Consider the following 12,762-nt stretch of genomic DNA (forward strand, 5'->3'; position numbering starts at 1 on the left):
TACAGAATTTCTCAAATTCCATGACACTACTAAAACCTGAGGAATTCGATGGAACGCATTAACTAACTGGTTTTCGTACTAATGCGACCCAGTTCCCGACTTTAAGTCAAATAGAAAACGGCAAATACTCTCAGCCGTAGCGGCAGAATGGCTATCACCAATAATGATTTTAGCCAAAGTCCTTCTCCAACAGCTCTGGTAAGAAGAACCGACTGGAATGGACTCCAACAGCTCTTTAAGCCGAACACAATCTGGCTAAAATACACCCCTTCCAACCCATCCCCTCCAGAGAAAAAACAGATTAGGGCCATTTCATCCGTCACACTCAAAACAACCGATATCCAATTCGATAGCCCCCACTCACGGGTACGACGCTAAAATAAAACTCATAACGTTAATGCAAAGCCATCATATCCCAGCAGAAATCACTCAGTTAGAAGAATCAAACCCTATCAGCAAGAAAAACTCCCCTCGGACCCTAAATCCCAAATTGACGGTCGTTTAGTTAATGCTAATATGAGATCTAAAGTACGCTGTACAATTATTATCCCAGACAACTAGAAGTTCAGCTCCCTGATTCTAGATTTGCTCCATAAAGTTTTGTTCCATGGCGAAAAGCAACTAATGACCTACATGATACAGAAGGAAAACTACATTCCAGACTCAAGCAGGAAGTAAAAACTGCAAGGCGCGCACGATATATAAGCAAAGAATGTGTTGGCAAATATTGGCCGCTATGCCCCGCATGTGGTGTCACTTACTAGGTGTCCTTTTACGTCACTGGTGTTGACTTCGCTGGTCCATTTATGGTGAAGAAGACCCCTTGCGACAAGCTTCATACGCAAAAGCATACGTTTGCGTATTTGTATGCTTCTCTACTAAAACGGTCCTTCTCGAGTCTTGCACAAGTTAGACAACTGAGGTCTTCAGGGCAGCCTTCTCTCGTTTCGTTGGACGACGCGGATTACCGGGCAAAGTAATATATGATAATGAAGAGACATTCGTTGGTGCCAATCGAGCTATTCCAAAAAAAGAGCTCGCAATATTCATCAAAGAAGCAACTGTAGATGTATCTGAAAGATTTGCGGTACCAGGTTTTCCTTGGCAGTTTAGGGTGCATAAATGCCCCAAACATAGGCGTCCTATAGGAAGCCGCGGTAAAAATCTTTAAGACCCATTCCACAGGAAATCAAAGGTTTACGTTCGAAGAATTCACAACACTTCTCTTTCGAATAAAAGCAGTGCTTAATTCTCGCCCTGTCTCTCCTATGTCACATGATCCAAGTGATTTATTAGCCCTCACTCCAATGCACTTCCTTCCAGGAGCCCTCTGAGCATCCTTGCCAGAAACGAATGCCGAAAACTTATCTACGACTATAAAATAACAAAGGTTAAAGGTTCTGTATCACCAATTTAGCTCACGATGAAAGAATTATACAAGATATATACTAAATGGAAACATCCCCTCTCGAATAAACCTTTAAAATAAATAAAAGCGACATTCTTAATACGAGTATATACAATAATTATACTTAATAAAGTTTATACTTATCTGCAATTAAAATAAGAGTTGTGGCGCGTTTTTATTTCTAAAAGTGAAATACCGATATTTTCTCTTAAATATTTTCTTAGTGCTCCATATATGGGATATACAAGTGCAGTTTCATAGGGCTTTATAAGAAGCTTCAACAGCAATTCTTTACCATTTATAATGCAAAAATATCAATAAACACGTTTTGTCCCTATACTTTTTTCCATTCCAAACCTCTACTCTTTCACCTCTTCGCAAAAGAACAACCTTTAAATGCTATTTTTATAGGGCGCATTATTCAATTATTATTTCCATCATTGTATATAAGTAAACAATTAAATAAATATATGCAAGGCGCGATAACCTCCGAAGAGATTTAAGGCCGAGCTTACCTTTCAATTTGAGTAGTGCTCCTTTTTATTTTTCCTAAAAATTGGCGGGACTGGGCCAACATGTTTTATGCCGTCTCCGAGCGGCATTTGCAAGACAGATGCATTTTCACTGAGAAGCTTTTCATGGCAGATATACACCCCGAGAGTTTGACGAATCTCTGCCGAGGGGTGACCCCGGGTAGAAAAACTTTTTTTCTAAATTTTTAATGTTAGTTTGCCCGGGAGTTGAACCCAGTACCCAGCACCACGTCGGCTACTACAGGCTGGGTACACTCAAAAACATGAGAGTGCTGATATATCGCTGTGTTAATGTCTTTGTTTTTGTATTCATTAATCGAATGTACCTAATTTAAAATGGTTTCTTGTCACACTTATGCTGCTACAATCACAAAATTTAGTAGGCTGTCTTTTTTCCAATTCAAAACTCATTTTTATTTACACAACAAAATTTTGTATAAATAGCACCCACATATTTCGACTTCCTTCACTTTAAACTAAAAAATAGACGGAAAATCATAAATTAAAATGAACTTACGCAATTCTTTCGTGATATTGTTTGTCGTCCTTAGCAGCCTTTTGATTAATGCGAATTCGACATATCGTGTTATAGGAGGCAGAGATTCGAATAGACCGTATTTGGTGGCAATACGTAATGACGAGTGTTATCGATGCGTTGGTACTTTGCTCACTTTGAACAAGGTTCTGACATCTGAATTTTGCTTGGAAGGTGTACTCCTGTCTGACATCACTGTTAATGCTGGTACAGCCAATTTGAATAAAGCAGGAAAAAATAGCGCTGCGGCTCGTATAATTCGTCCATGTCATTTCAATCATCCGAGAATGGAAGAAATTGATATAGTCGTGATTGTATTAAAAAGAACATTCACCAAAAGCCCATTTATAAAACCAATATCTTTATGCGAAACTGAATTAGACGTGGGCAAAAAATTGGAAGTTAGTGGATGGGGTCCGAAAGATGGATACATAGGGCCAGCTTCGGATATACTCCAATCTACTGAATTTGTAGTAACCCCAATCAACGAATGTAACGAATGTCATCGAAGCAGGGAAAAATTTCCCAACAACAGTAATTTGTTTAACAGATCTGGGAGGGACTAGTGATACATGTTGGGGAGATGCTGGTGCACCGGCCATTGCGGAAGGAAAACTTTGTGCGGTGCTAGTAGGTGGAATGAACTTCTATAAGTCGACTTTATATACAAGTGTAAAAAATAAGTATGTTCGATCTTTTCTAGAATTTGCGAAATACAATAAATTGCAAAGTGTTTTTTTTTTTAAATCGACTGCTGAGTTCACCTAACTCGGCTGAACGCCCCAATTCAGATCTTTTTTCATAAACATCCTAGCTCACGTCAAAGCATAGAATTTATGCTAAGATAGAGCGTTCTCGGAACGGCAACGGAGATATGGTGATACTTCAATAAGCAGTCCAAATGGCAATATTTCTCTTTGTGTTATTTACAAATAAATAATAAAAAATATAACTGCGATTTAAAATAAACAAAACTTTGGCCGTATTCATTTGAGATGTGACGCATGCAAATGCCTTAGGTTGTCAGATCAAACTTTAAACATAGCTTTAAAGTTCCCCCGTTTATGAATAGAACATGATACAAAAAGGAACTACCGATATAAAGCCCGGTTTTTCAGAACAAGTTCAACTCAATTTGTCAATTAAACTACGTTTAAACTTATTCTGCAGTTTTTCAGTCGACTTTAACTGAAGTTTAAGCTAAGCTTAAGCGGCCGCTCTGCCAGGGTTAAACTCTAGTTAACCTATTAGTTATTTGCGTTCATATGAAATGGCGTCATATACCCAACAAGCATTTGGGCTTGAGTACCCTTAGAGCTCATGTTTATAACTAGGCATACTTCTAAAATCTCAAAAGTTGTTTCGAAACAGTGGCTCAACTCGAGAATCATAGCGCACTCAGCAAAAGAGGGAACCTTTTATAAAGCAAAATATGCTATTACTTAAGTTGAAAAAATGTAATTAACAACTTGCGGTTCTCTAACTGGACTCAAATGTATGATTCAATGATGTTGATGTAGGATCTTCGGTGTGGCAGGCCGAGCACGCTACCATCACACCACGGCGTCCGCCTATATAATTTATTCCTGATTAATTACGCTTCATTACTGCTATCAACCAAGTGTTTATTTCTAACAATAAACAGCTGTTGGTTTTGGTGGTTGTAGCGGCAGCCTGTGGGTTAATGCGATGGTAAGGATGTTCAAACATTTACGTATGTATCTGGGTGCATATACCAGCATAGCTACGTTTACATGTGTTAGTAACTGGTAGGAAGCAAACACATGGATAGATGTTCGAACATGAATCTGTTAGTATACGTGAAGTTAGTATACGTGAAGTTAGTTCGTGAAAGTTTATATCCGTCGTTTCCCGCCAAAATAGGATTGTATGTATTGGTGTCTTTCGTTCTTGAGTGAAAGTGGTGAGAAAGAAAGGCTTTTGATTTATGGGGTACGACCACCAAACGATTGCAGAGAATGTCTCAAAAGAAAAGTTGACTTAAGTGAGTGCGGAAGCAAGTTTTAATTATGTATATATTTTTTTTTGCGGAAAAAAAAGTTCGCGTTTTTTTTCATAAAACCGTGCTAACGGGTAATTTAGCGGAATCCCAAGGAGGAACCGGGATCCCATACCCTGCTTGACAACAGCCCCAGGTGAGTCCAGTGAAACCCCTTTCCCCCAGTCCATGGTGCATGTGGACTAATAGTAATAATTAAAAAAAAAATGTTAAATGTGAAAATTAATTTAAATAAAATTACATACCTACAATCAATAAAATTTAGTGAAATAAATGAAATTATATACAAAGATAAAATTAAGTAAAAAAATAAAATAAAATAATGAAAGTTAAAAGTAAAATTAAATTAAAATAAATTAGCTAAAATTATAAAATAAAATAAGATATAAAACTAATTAAAATAAAATAACATACATAGATACGTAAAGTGATAAATTTGAGTAAAATCTAATACCTAGATAACCTTTAATATATAGATAAAAAAAATAAAATAAATAAATAAAATAACATAACTAGATGACATTCAATAAATATAGTGAGTCCACATGCACCCTAATGTATCTTTCTCGTTCGCCATGACCCTAGTCCCAAATATTCTTCCCTCTGCACATTTAGATTGCTGCGCAAAAATATGAAGTTGCCGCCATCACGAGCCACAAACGCAAAAATAAGGCGAGGTAGTATTAAAATTAAAGGAACTTGCCACACAAGCCACCAACACAGTCTAAACACACAAAAGCGGGGTAGTATTTCATATAGAGGAAGGGGAAGCATACAGACGGTGCCGGGCTATACGTCAAGGGAGTAAAGGGGCATCTGAGCGCTCCTGTCCTGGTACCGCAATCATTACACTTGAGCATAACCTTGAGGAACACTAATTGGAGTAGAAAAGCAAGCCCGAGGAGAGAGGCCAAGAAGGGAGCAGAGTTATCCGTGCGCCGCTGCCGGAATCTATATTATTTTTTTTTATATTGTATTTGAATTTTGTTGAACTTAGCTGATATTGTTTTAGTTAGTTTTAATCACGATTTCATTACGTGAGTTTGATTAGTTCAAATTTTAAATTTAGCCTGTTAAGGTAATTTAACTGGAGTCTAAATCTATTCAATTTCCTTGTGAGTTTTTTTACTTTTATGAATTTATTTTGTTCTTGAAACCTGTGTAATTGTTAATATTTCTCCTGTTGCGTTCCGTTTCCTTACTCCTGCCCACCGTTTTTGCTATCTTTTCAACAGTCCACCTGTTACTTATTTACCTATTATTCCTTACCTTACTTTCTTGCCTATCGTCCCACATTCAACCTTTGCTTGGTCTTTTTGTTCGCTTCAATACCTAATTTCTTATATTTTGCTTTCTGGTTCATGACTTTTTTACTTTTTTCACCTTTTTCCCGTTTTTATACATTTCATGAAAATGAAATGGTATATTAATTTCGTCACGAAACCCAAAATTGTAAGTCCTTAAAGGAAAATAGGTAGATGCACCATTAAGTATACCGAAATAATCAGGTTGAAGAGCTGAGTTGATTTAGCCATGTCCGTCTGTCTGTTTGTATGCAAACTAGTCCCTCAATTTTTGAGATATCTTGATAAAATTTGGTGAGCGGGTGTATTTGGGTGTCCGATTAGACATTTGTCGGAACCGGCCGGATCGGAACACTATAGCATATATCCTCCATACAACCGATTTTTCAGAAAAAGAGGATTTTTGTAATATCTTACTCAATTTAACAGATTGAAGCTTCAAACTTCACCATATACTTTCGTATATTGCACATATTGTTGCCTGAAAAAATTGATGAGATCGGTATTATATATAGTATATATCCCCCACAACCGATTGTTCAGATAAGAAACTTTTCGTAATTACTGCCCTATTTTAAGAGCTAGAGGATTCAAATTTCCACGAATGCTTACGTATATAGCATATATTGTTGTCTGAAAAATCATACAGATCAGAGGTATACATAGTAAATATATGGTGGTATATATAGAATATATACATATAGTATATATATATATATATATATATATATATTCGCAATTTAGCCCCATTTTAACAGCTAGAAGCTTCAAATTTCACCGAATGCTTACGTATATGGCATATATTTTGTGTCTGAAAAAATCATAGAGATCGGTTGTATATATAGTCTATATCTTATACAACCGATTGTTCAGATAAGAAACTTTTCGTAATTACTGCCCTATTTTAAGAGCTAGAGGATTCAAATTTCAACGAATGCTTACGTATATAGCATATATTGTTGTCTGAAAAAATCATACAGATCAGTGGTATATATAGTATATATATGGTGGTATATATAGAATATATATATATAGTATATATATATTTTTTTTTCGCAATTTTAGCCCATTTTAACAGCTAGAAGCTTCAAATTTCACCGAATGCTTACGTATATGGCATATATTTTGTGTCTGAAAAAATCATAGAGATCGGTTGTGTATATAGTATATATCTCATACAACCGATTGTTCAGATAAGAAACTTTTCGCAATTTCTACCCCATTTTTACAGCTAGAAGCTTCAAATTTCACCGATTACTTACGTAAGTATATAGTATACATTGTTGTCTGAAAAAATCATAGAGATCGGTGGTATATATATTATATACTTTATATAAACTGTCATTTTGGCCCCTTTTTACGGATAGAAGCTTAAAATTTCACCGATTGCTTACGTAAGTATATAGTATACATTGTTGTTTCAAAAAATCATAGAGATCGGTGATATATATAATATATATATGATGGTATATATAGTATATATATATTTTTTTTTTGAATTTCGGCCCCATTTTAACAGCTAGAAGCTTCAAATTTCACCAAATGTTTACGTATATAGCATATATTGATGTCTGAAAAAATCATTGAGATCGGTGGTATACATAGTATATATCTCATACAACCGATTGTTCAGATAAGAAACTTTGCGCAATTTCTGCCCCGTTTTAACAGCTAGACGCTTCAAATTTCACCAAATGCTTACGTATATAGCATATATTGTTGTCTGAAAAAATCATAGAGATCGGTGGTATATATATTATATACTTCATATAAACTGTAATTTTTGCCCCTTTTTAACGGATAGAAGCTTCAAAATTCATCAAATTTCATCAAATAGTTACGTTTACGTCATATATTTTTGAAATACGTGATTCGTTTTCATAGTTTTTACATGCAGACCACAAAAAACGTGAAGCTTTTTATCCTCACACAAAGTACCTACCTATTTTTATACCTTTTATGAAAATGAAATGGTATATTAATTTCGTCACGAAACCCAAAATTGTAAGTCCTTAAAGGAAAATAGATAGACCCACCATTAAGTATACCGAAATAATCAGGTTGAAGAGCTGAGTTGATTTAGCCATGTCGGTCTGTCCGTCTGTCTGTTTGTATGCAAACTCGTCCCTCAATTTTTGAGATATCTTGATAAAATTTGGTGAGCAGGTGTATTTGGGTGTCCGATTAGACATTTGTCGGAACCGGCCGGATCAGACCACTATAGCATACAACCGATTTTTCAGAAAAAGAGGATTTTTGTAATATCTTACTCAATTTAACAGATTGAAGCTTCAAACTTCACCACATACTTTCCTATATTGCACATATTGCTGCCTGAAAAAAATGATGAGATCGGTTGTATATATAGTATATATCCCCCACAACCGATTGTTCAGATAAGAAACTTTTCGTAATTACTGGTCTATTTTAAGAGCTAGAGGATTCACATTTCAACGAAAGCTTACGTATATAGCATATATTGTTGTCTGAAAAAATCATACAGATCGGTGGTATATATAGTATATATATGGCTGCTATTGCTGGTGTTGGCACCTTAAGCCCCTGGTGGCAAGTTGAACGCAGTGCACCAAAGCATTGCCGACGTAAAAAAGTTCAGGATTTAGTATTTGAGCAAACGGTAGAAGCATTTACCGATTCGTCGTGAGTTCTTAACTATGCTATGTTATGCTATGTTACTTTATGTTACTTAATTTATTTCTTACTAAACCCTTTTATTACATTTTTTGATGTTTTGCACAGTTTCATACAAGCATTTCCTGTTTCAACAACAAGGATTTATGTATACAATTTCTATTTCTATTGTTAGCTAAGAAATAATACATTCAACTTATCTTTCATAATTTTATATAGAAGGGGCTTTCCGTGCCAAGGCATTCCAGCGATTAATTGCATCAAAGATTTCGGTGAAGTTCGGACATTCGAAAAACGTTTTTATTTATTTATCTATATGAAACGGTTGTGCATTGGACTCGGTCTCCATGCCAATTAAAAAAGTTGCAAAAGATCACCTCTAAATTTGAAGAAACCACTTTATCCTTGAAAATTGATTCAAGGGTTTTTTTTTTTTGTTTGTTTTTTTAGAAATGGTTATTTGACATGCGATTTTTAGAATAGAGACGTCATTATGTCTTGGGAACTCTTTAATTCCTTCTAATGTCTTCGGTAGAATGTTTCGACGTTTCCAATTATTGTCATGTTTATAGTTTGATAAGCCTAGAAGACAATAAAAAAGTGGATGCATTACCAACATCACTGACAGCAAATCATTAAATCTTCATCCGTAACTCTTCCTGAAATCTTTTCCCTCGTATACTCCCACCTTGCATAATTCACAGTTTCGATTTTATATCTATCAACAGTGACATGCCTGCCAAAACGCAAAAGCACTGACACTTTGGTTGACGACAGCAGATACTTCGTTTTGTCCTCCTCCTCGTTCGCCATCAAAACTATATTTTCCAGTTCAAAGTAGAACTTTAGGCCGATTACGTTAATGTCATCATCATATTGCTAAGTTGTTGTTTAATTTTCTCTAGCATCGGCTCCGACAGGTCCTTGCCATGTCTGTCTGACCTTGTAGAAGGTCCAATAAGCGTATTAACGGTGAGTTTGAGTCCTTCGAACAATACGGAGCGAAGATCCCGGGTTCACGCCCGGACAAAAGCAACATCAAAATTTTAGAAACAAGTTTTTTCAATTAGAAGAAAATTTTTCTAAAGCGGTCGCCCCTCGGCAGTTTTTTCGCAAGCACTCCGATGTACTTCTGTCATGAAAGCTCTCAGTGAAAACTCATCTGCCTTGCAGATGCCGTTCGGAGTTGGCATAAATTAAGTAGGTCCCGTCCCGCCAAATTGTAAGCAAAATTAAAAAAAAGGTGCACGACTTTAATTGGAAGAAAAGCTCTTCCAAAAATCTCTTAGGAGGTTGTCGCGCTTATATGCTTCTTTCTCTCCATAAATGCTTGGTTGCAGATGAATGAGTTATTAACGAATTTCGTCTTTAAGCGGATAGTGCGGTGACCTTCGCCCACATAAATATTTAAAGAACTGATATTTGTATCTTAGCTGCCATTTCGAAAGCACCCTATCTCAGTCAGCAATTGTCAGGTGAGATAGTGTGTTCACAATGAAAAACTGAAAGAGGCGGTGTTCTTAAATAAAATTCTGCGATAGGGTGCTGCGTCGATATCTAAAGCCTTTTTCGGGAAATAAGCTGCGCACATTACAATATTAAAAACTCGTATTTATGGCTCAAGAGGAAGCGGGAGCAGGGAATGTGAAATATAAGGAATTGAATAAGGAGAGCGAGATAATAAGGGAAAGGGGGAGCGAGAGAAAGGATTATAAGTATAAAGCCAGTGATAAGGAGGATTATTCGAAGTGGGAGAAATGGAAAAGTAGGGGAGAAAAAATATAGTAAGCTATAAAAACTTCTCCCAGATGTTTAAAAAAACCCGAAATGTTGAATTATTCAGTGGGCACAACAGGTCGGATTTATTCGTGTCTCAGGGTGTATCAATAATATTGACTTAACTCTAGTTTTCAAGCCTATAGTAGACTAAGAAGCCACATTTATCATCTGCTTTTGGCGTTGCTGTGCATACGTCTCGAAACTTTCGCAAACCTTATTTGAGTTAATTTCTTACTTATTCATTCATTCTCTCACAATTTCGTAAAGGCGAAAAAGATTCGGGATTCCTTCGGATTGGTTATTTGAATGTCCGAGTGAAGAATACAACGGAAGCGTTCAGCAACTTCTTGGTAGTGGGCAATGGGTATACACTCTCCGGCAATGGCAAATCGTCATCACCAGCGATCTCACCGACACCATCTACAAGGTCGTCGTCATCTTCCACAAAGTGGTAGGACTATGCGGAATCCGATGATGATGAAGACGAAACCATCAGGGTTTGGAACGTCACACCAACACAAAGGTAGCAACAGTATTAATAGTAAACTATTGGGTCGCGTGCCAGTATTGCTGTTAATATGAATAATTTAACGCATCAATTGGAAAAATTGCACAAATCCTGGGGCTCGACAGATAACATAATGCCACCACCACAAATTATCGATACCCTTATAAAGAGACAACAAAAATTTGCAACGACACCAACAACACGTTCCTCGGTAACATCGTCCATCTCCACAGATTCATCACGTGGTTCTATTTCTTCAACAAATTCTAGTACGAATTTTATTGCGGTCTATAGTAGTACCCCAACAACACCAAATCAACAACGTGCACCTAGCGGGCGTGTACAGTCGGATATGATAATGAGTGGTCGTATATCGATGAGCAGTGGTAATTTACAATCTTCGCTCTTGAAGTATACATGCAAAGGTTGATATGTAAATAATGTATTAAGTGGCTCAATTAACTATAATGATGTTCCGTGTATATGTGTATGAACTAATTATATATACTACTAGAAGACCCGGCAGATGTTGTCCTGCCCTAAATTTGGCCTATCTGCATACATTTTAATAAGCTTTTTCCGTCTGACTCTGCCCTACCCCCTCTCACTTTTTCCTAATACTTTTATTCACTCCTCCCTCCGTCTTTTTCGCTTCACATATCTCCATCTTCGTCTCATTCTGTCTCTTTCTCAATCTCCTTCTCTCTTTTCTATTCTCTCAATTTCTTCTCATTCTTATCCTCTACACAACTAAAGACTCTCCCGAATTAAAAAAAATGTTATAGTACCTCAAAATCGCGGCCCCCCTCAGGGGCTCTAGGGACTCCCTTTGGGTCGACGGGGGGTAAAGTTACAACGTCGGTTCTGCCGATGGTACCCCCCACCCCCTGCCCCCGGCCTATTGGGCAGCCCTAACACATATTCCAGGGACTCCCTTTGGTCGACGGGGGGTAAAGTTACAAGGTCGGTCCTCCCGATGGTACTTAACCTACCGGCCTATTGGGCAACCCTAATATTTTGTCATCATCTCATCTGAGTAAGACGGGGCTCACCCCATCCACCACCATCTCTCTCTCTCTCTCTCCTGGATTCAAGGTTGTGGATATTTTAGCCTGAGAGCCGCGTGTGTGTGTGTGTTCGAAATCAAAGCACTAATTTACTGTGTATTTATTTAGGTGGGGGAAGTGGGACCTCCATCCGACTCTGGATTGACTTGAGCATACCTCAGCCTCGTAACGGTTTATAACTCAACTAAGTTGGATTGTAATTAAAACAACCCAACTCCGTTTGGTATTACACGTTATTTCAGTTGAAGTTGAATTGATGTTGCCAACCTTAAAAGTGATGATTTGACAGATAAATTAACAGCTGATCAATTTGTGGCGGAAATTTTAGCATTTTCAAAAGTGTTTTTTTTTTACTAATACCAAAATGATATTAGCTTAGATTTACATATTTTATAACGACGAAAATGTTGGTGACAAAATTGCTATGTCACGAATACCGAAAAAATTCGCTTGATCATTCCAATCCCTTGGAACTACTAAGCACCAAGTAAGAAAACGCGACAAATGATGAGCTCCTAATAAAGTTATTTTGCAGTAATGAAGCATTTTGCTCCTTAAAATTATGCACTACACTCCGACTCTCTTGAAAGATAAAAAATTTTCAATGGTCATGGGTCCAAAACGAATCTTTTAACACCCCTTCCGATAATTTTGGACGAGTTTTAGCAGTTGTGAGCTAAAGTAAAGAATTACCAAATTTTAGCTCGTTCATAAAATATTTACGAAAAACCGAAAAATAACCCCGGAGGTGGGATCCATAGTATTTTTACGCAGAACACCTTTCTGCATTGGCGGCCTTTGGCCGCGCTTATAAAAAATTACCCTGGGTAGCTTCAACACCGGTTTGGAGACCAAAACTATATCCGCTCAAAACACTTATGTTCACAATTTTTTTGTGGGTACGACAACATTACAACAACCACATGAAAATCGCCAACTTCAAATATCTCCGGACA

The sequence above is a fragment of the Eurosta solidaginis genome, unplaced genomic scaffold, assembly GCF_040869045.1.
Source record: "Eurosta solidaginis isolate ZX-2024a unplaced genomic scaffold, ASM4086904v1 ctg00001056.1, whole genome shotgun sequence".
Lineage (NCBI taxonomy): Eukaryota > Metazoa > Arthropoda > Insecta > Diptera > Tephritidae > Eurosta > Eurosta solidaginis.